We start from the raw sequence: 6338 nt of genomic DNA on the forward strand, positions 1-6338 counted from the left end.
CCATTAACCAAATTACTAAAGAAATGACAATGTCTGGATTCAGACAACTAAACCATTCGTGTGGTTTCTTTGTAATTTAGCAGATTCTGTGAACCTAGACATAGTCATAGATCCAAACTCTGAATCAGAGCCAGATGCCAATGCCTTTCCGTATCAACTCTGGCAATGCTAATATAGGATCTAATCAATAATGTCACCAAAAATATCAGGCGTGTGTATTTGCTCATCTTCCAATGTCACACAGGTGGTCCTTGATTTATGACAATTGAAGCCAAAATTTCTGTTACTACACAGTTGTTAAGTGAGTTATGCTCCATTTTACAGCCTTTCTTGCCACAGCTATTAAGTGAATCACTGCAGATGATAAGTTAGGAACATGGTTGTGAAGTGAATCTGGCTCCCCCATTGACTTTGCTTGTCAGAAGGTGACCACACGATCCTGGGAGACTGGATCATAGATATGAACCAATTGTCAAGTCTCCAAATTTTGATTACGTGACCATGGGGATGCTGCAGCAGTCATAAGTGTGAAAAATGGGCATGTTACTTTTTTCAATGCCATTGTAACTTTGAATGGTCACTAAATGAATGGTTGTAAGTCAAGGACTACCTGTACATATATTTATTTTTGATTTGATTTGATTTCCTACCACACAATCATCCAATAAATTTTATGTCAGATATTAACCTAATAGCAATACTGGCAGCATACAAAACCAGTGCTTCAATACCGGTATTTAAAGACAGCTTGCAGCTGATCTCAAGGTGGCTAAACTCAAGTAAAACATCAAGGGCATATTTCCACATCAAAGAAGGGAGTACAATATATCAATATATGTTCAGCTCTTATCTGTGATTTGAATAAAGACAAAGGATTTTCTTTTAACCATCCAGTACAACAGTTTCTTTTGTGCCCAGTGAAAACTTTTTAGTTTTGGAGACAGCATATATTTATAAATTAGTGGCACAACCATGAGACTCTGCATGGCTCCACAACATGCCAACATCTTCATAGCTCAACCAGAAAAACATTTCAACTTCTACCCCCAAAGAGCCCTCTGATTAAAGTTTCATGATTTGGATCCACAGTAAACACTTTCCATGGAATTCCATCGAGAGCTCAGTAACTTCCACTGCACCATCAACCTTAATTTCAATGAATCTATAGAAGCCCACTTCCTTGATGTCACAATAAAACTACACAATGGGCTTATCAACAGCATGTTATACAGAAAACCCCTAGATATGCTATCAGGCTTCTTCTGATCTTTGGCTATCGTATATTAACCTGGTTCTCCTCTTGCAACAGAGAGCCAATCTGGTATAGAGGTCAACGGTGCAGGCTACAAACAGGGAGACTCTGAATTATAGCCCTGCCTTAAGCACAAAGCCAGCTGGGTAACCTTAGGCCAGTCATCCTGCCTCAACCCTAGGAAGCAGGCAATGGCAAATCACTTCGGAAATCTTTCCAGGAAAACTACATCAAATTGTCCAAGAGTCCAAACTGACTTAAAGGCACCCTGTTCTTGTAATGGCTCAAGAAATAATTCTCATTTTTTTAAATTTAATTTCCTTTTTATTTCAATATCTACAATTGATCCATTTTCCTAACCAATGTTTAATCTAGGTGCAAGATAATATTAACTCTCAAGGTAATATTAACTACATCTGATGAACATGATATAAAACTTTATGCCATCATAAATACATTATCAATAAAAGACTAGAAGATTCTAGAAGATTCCTAATGTATACTCTATGACATTGAGAGAACAGTAACTAAAAACAGGATGTTCAGTAGACATCTCTCTCTCTCTCTCTCAAAAAACACTAGAGTACACAATCACCCAGCAAAATTGATGAGTGGTTGATTCAAGGCAGACAAAAGATAGTTCTTTTTTTATACAACATACAATTAAGAGCGTTTGAATTTGCTCCCTTAAAATGTAGTAACAGCCACAAGCTATTTCAAACAGGATTACACAAGTTTGTGGACTATAAGTTGGTATTCGCTATGGTTGGTAAAAAAAACAACAATGTCCATGTTCAGAAGAAACCTACCTCCAAATACTGGCTTTTGGAGTGAGCTATAGGAATGAGCTATGGTACTAGTGTGTTTGTGGGTCTTGTGCTCTGCCATGGCATCTGGCTAACTACTATTAAAATCAGAAAGCTGGATTAAATGTTCACGAATCTTAATGGGTTCTTCCTGGAAGAAAGTTGTTCTATGTTGTTTCTGTCATTTTCTGTAGATCCACCAGAGAAGCAGCAGGATTAAAAACCCCAAGTTCTGCTAGGAAATGAAATATTGCACCTTAGACATAGTTGTGATATAAAGCTAAGCAATTGCAATTTTACTGAAAGCATTCTCAGCCTTTGTCTCTAAAGGCTTGCATGTCCTGAAGGTGTCAGGCAACTCATCTTTGGGAAGTAATGGATTATGTAAAGAGAGAGTCTGTAAATAAGAGCAGGTGGTTTTGGTTTTTCTGTTGTCATGCACATTTATACAATATTTGATGCCAAATATTCCCAGAGACGCTGGAACCCTCATTTATAATTTTCTGAAAATTACGTATGAGATTCGAAAATGCTGTAAAGTGGTGGGCAAGGCCTCAGTTTTATTTGGCTCCTACATATGAGGTTTAATCTGATCCACAGCTAAGTTTCAGAAGCTCTGTGCCAACACTCAGGCCCTAACACATAAATTTGATATCAACATATTTACGCTGAAGTATTCAGCTGTGGATAAACTGTTTCCCCAAGCAGTAAATTAAAACAATACATCATGTGATCTATTAGCATGCACACAAACATGGATGAAATATCATTCCAGGAGCAAGTAACAGCATCAAGTAGAATTCGGCTGATACTGAAAAGCTAAACAGCATTGAATTTGGTTGGTTTTTGGATGGAAAATTACCAGGGAATCCTGGAGCGTAGGCTAGTTTGGAAAAACAAAAGTACATCTTGAAAATGAGCAGTGACAACCCACTTCCTTATTATTGTCAAGAAAAACCACACTGATGTCTCCAGTTAGTCACGAGGAATCAAACTTGACTTGAGGGAAGTTTTATTTAAAAGAGAAATACTAATCATTCAGCAGCTCTTATCTCAACTTTAAATTTATTCCTGTTTCATATAGGATACCCTTTTCTTTATGGGCTCATCTAGCCAAACAAAGCTCAGTTAATACATTGACGTTCAGCAGGTATTTCAATTTCCAACTCCTTGGCAGTTTCAGGAGGCATCAAGACAAGTTTAATACATCTGTGACAGATAACTTAGACATAGTTGCATTTATCTTGATGAGTTACAATCTGTTATGAAGTTCAATCTAAAAAGGGCAATCTTGTATTCATAAAAAATCTAGCACTGAAGGTTTATCTGGAAACACAATTTATTCTAAGAATGTTCCATCAAAAAAGGAAAAATCTGATAAACATGCATTGTTTATCACAGTATTTATCACAAATAGGTGAATTAGCTCTGTTCCCCCAAATGGCCAAATCCTATATCATGTGGGTGCTGTTAAGAACTTCCAGCAACAGAAGCTTTATAAATGTTAAATGAAACAAAGATGCCATGGTTTCCAGACACTATCCATAGCTGTCTGTTTTAGCAAACCCAATAAAGTGTCATGTGGTATTTTAAACATTTAGCATTTCTATGTATTTTAACATACTCTGTTTTACTGGATTGTGTATTAGTTAGATTAACCCAAATGATCAGGTTGGAGAAATACAAAATTTTTTACAGGGTTAAATTTAATTTGACAGGAAAGGGACTGAATTTTCTACAGACTGCCAAGTAGTTTAGCAATCTGATTAGCTGGCTTGAAAATTCTATTTATAATTTCTTTTCCTGGTTTTGCTTAACTAATAGATATATAAACACCCTGTTTTTATTGTTGTGGTTGTTCAGTATTTTGTTCTTGCTGTTATACCCTTTCCTGTTTGCCAGCATATTCTGCACTATAACAGAACATGAGAAATACTTACAATTATGATTCCATCAATGGTTATGCTGATATCAATAATATTGAAATATATATTTCAATATTCTAGGAAGGAAGGAAGGAAAAGGAAGGAAGGAAGGAGCTGAGTTTAAAGTAAAGATTGGAGTAAATACAAAATTCACACACGAAACAGGCTAAACTGAAGGAGCAGGGAGATTCTGATGGAAATAAACGTGCACAAATGGACATTATTGTGAGAAAATCAAACAAAAATGAGTCTGCATTCATACAATATGTTAAGTCTAATGTTCTTGTTTGTTACTGTATGTGATGATGGTTTAGGGAAAAGAGATTTGCATTAAAAGTCAGGATCATAAGTGGAAATATAAATTAGATTTTTCCACACAAGACATACAAAAATCAAAGTACTCAGAGCAATCCCTAAGGTGCTTTTTAAAGAGGCAACTGGACTTTCTTGTTTTTTTAAAAGACATTTCACTTCTCATCCAAGAAGCTTCTTCAGGATGACAAGCGAAACTTCTTCAAAGAAAAAACAAGGAAGCCCAGTTACCTCTTGAAAAAAAGCACCTTTGGGACAACCCTGACCTGGATGACTGAGAATCTCCATAGACATTTAGTTATACTCAGAACAATGTTTTGTGAAATTATTGACTATACAAATTTACTTAATACTTAAAAGATTGACAGAATTAGCATGTCTGAACATTAACACCAATCAAATACAGCTCTCTCTCAATCTGTTTCTCTCTGTCTCTCTAAAACTATGTAGTAATTTTAGCATAACATAGTAGTTATGCTTTACAAATGAATGATATGGAAAGGATCTGGAAACATTTATTTTTTTCTTTATTGTGATTCTGAAAGCTCAGTAAAACATAATATTTTAAAACAATGGGGTGAGATCAAAATCTTAGTATAAGAGGAGGAAAACTTCCCTAGCAGCAAAAAAATATTTAGAAATGCAACTCTATGTGGTTGAAGTAAATCATACTGAATCTTATATATTTTATTTTGAAGTAAGTATATAGAACAAGGCAGTCTCGTACTCTATAAACTGTAAAATATTATGTCACTGCTGCAATTGAGAATCTAATTCAGAAACTCTAAATCCTGCCCAAGTTTCTTTGTTCTTATCAGATTTAGTTTTTATTTGGAGGAAACCACAGATCACAATCAGTCAAGGCTTTCATATTTCCCAATTTTAAGAAGTTATGGTTTAAGTCCTGAAGTTTTTATAGATTACTGACAATGTCCTGTGTGTTTCTCAATATATAACTAGCTCTGGCCCAGTACTGACCAATGCCAAGATTCCTTAGATCAGATATCAGAATTCTTGCAGGCAGAGGGTTTTTTTTTAGTCCAGTTAAACATCTTGACTTAATGGCTATGTTTATGCAACACATGAAACCACAACCTACTCATCACATTTCTGGTGTGTTCTGAAAGCTTAAAAAAAATGAGTTAAATGAGCAAACTACAGTTGAGTCAATCATGGATATTATGTAAACACAACTCCAGACTATGGGCATGTCCATACTTAACATTGATCCTATCTTATACTCATGCTGGCTTAATTCTAAACCAAATTAATCTGGTCCAGGCTAAAACACTCTGGCAACAGTTTAAAAAGTATTCAGTTTAGACTGCAGATTATCATTTGTCTCTCATTGGATATTTCCACACCTGCTCTACGGATGACATTTCCACTGTCTGGTTTCTAAAAAGGTCTGAAGATCTGATTCTTCTCTCAAGTACTGGACAAGGATGTTATGTGACCCCATTTTCAATGGCTTTAATGTGGGTTATCTATGTTAATGTTCTTTAGTGATTTCTGCTAGGTTTTGTTGTTTGCTGCTTTTAACCCTCTGTTAAAATCCAGATGCCAGAAGAAAAATCATCTAAATTGAAATAATAAATACATTGCCCTGCTCTTTCCCCAATTTTTCTTTCCTTATAATCAATTATTTTCCTTTTTGGACATATATGTTTTTATTTACACAGACACAAAGTTAAGTTGAATTTTTACATTAAAAATGTTGAAATGCAATAATAACATGCACCTAAAAATCTATTTCCAGCATGCACACTAATATTTCTATACTTTCACTTAGCAATGCTGCAAGATCTTTGGTTAGCATACAGAAGTTTATTGATTTGAAATCCAGTGGGAATTTCTTTTTTCCTTAATGATAGCTTTTCTTTGTTCAAGTAGGTAGTTTTCCCCCATTGTTTTTAAAAAATAAATCTTGAATTTTATAATTTTACCTCTTTTTCTATAATCTCACACAGAAAAAAAAATCATTCAACTTTAAAAAAAAGTTATATATTTTGCATCTCAGAAGCATGCTCATCCTTCTAAGCC

This window comes from Pseudonaja textilis, chromosome 2 (genome assembly GCF_049901715.1).
Source record: "Pseudonaja textilis isolate UNSWEBS1 chromosome 2, rPseTex1.2, whole genome shotgun sequence".
In the NCBI taxonomy this organism is placed as follows: Eukaryota; Metazoa; Chordata; class Lepidosauria; order Squamata; family Elapidae; genus Pseudonaja; species Pseudonaja textilis.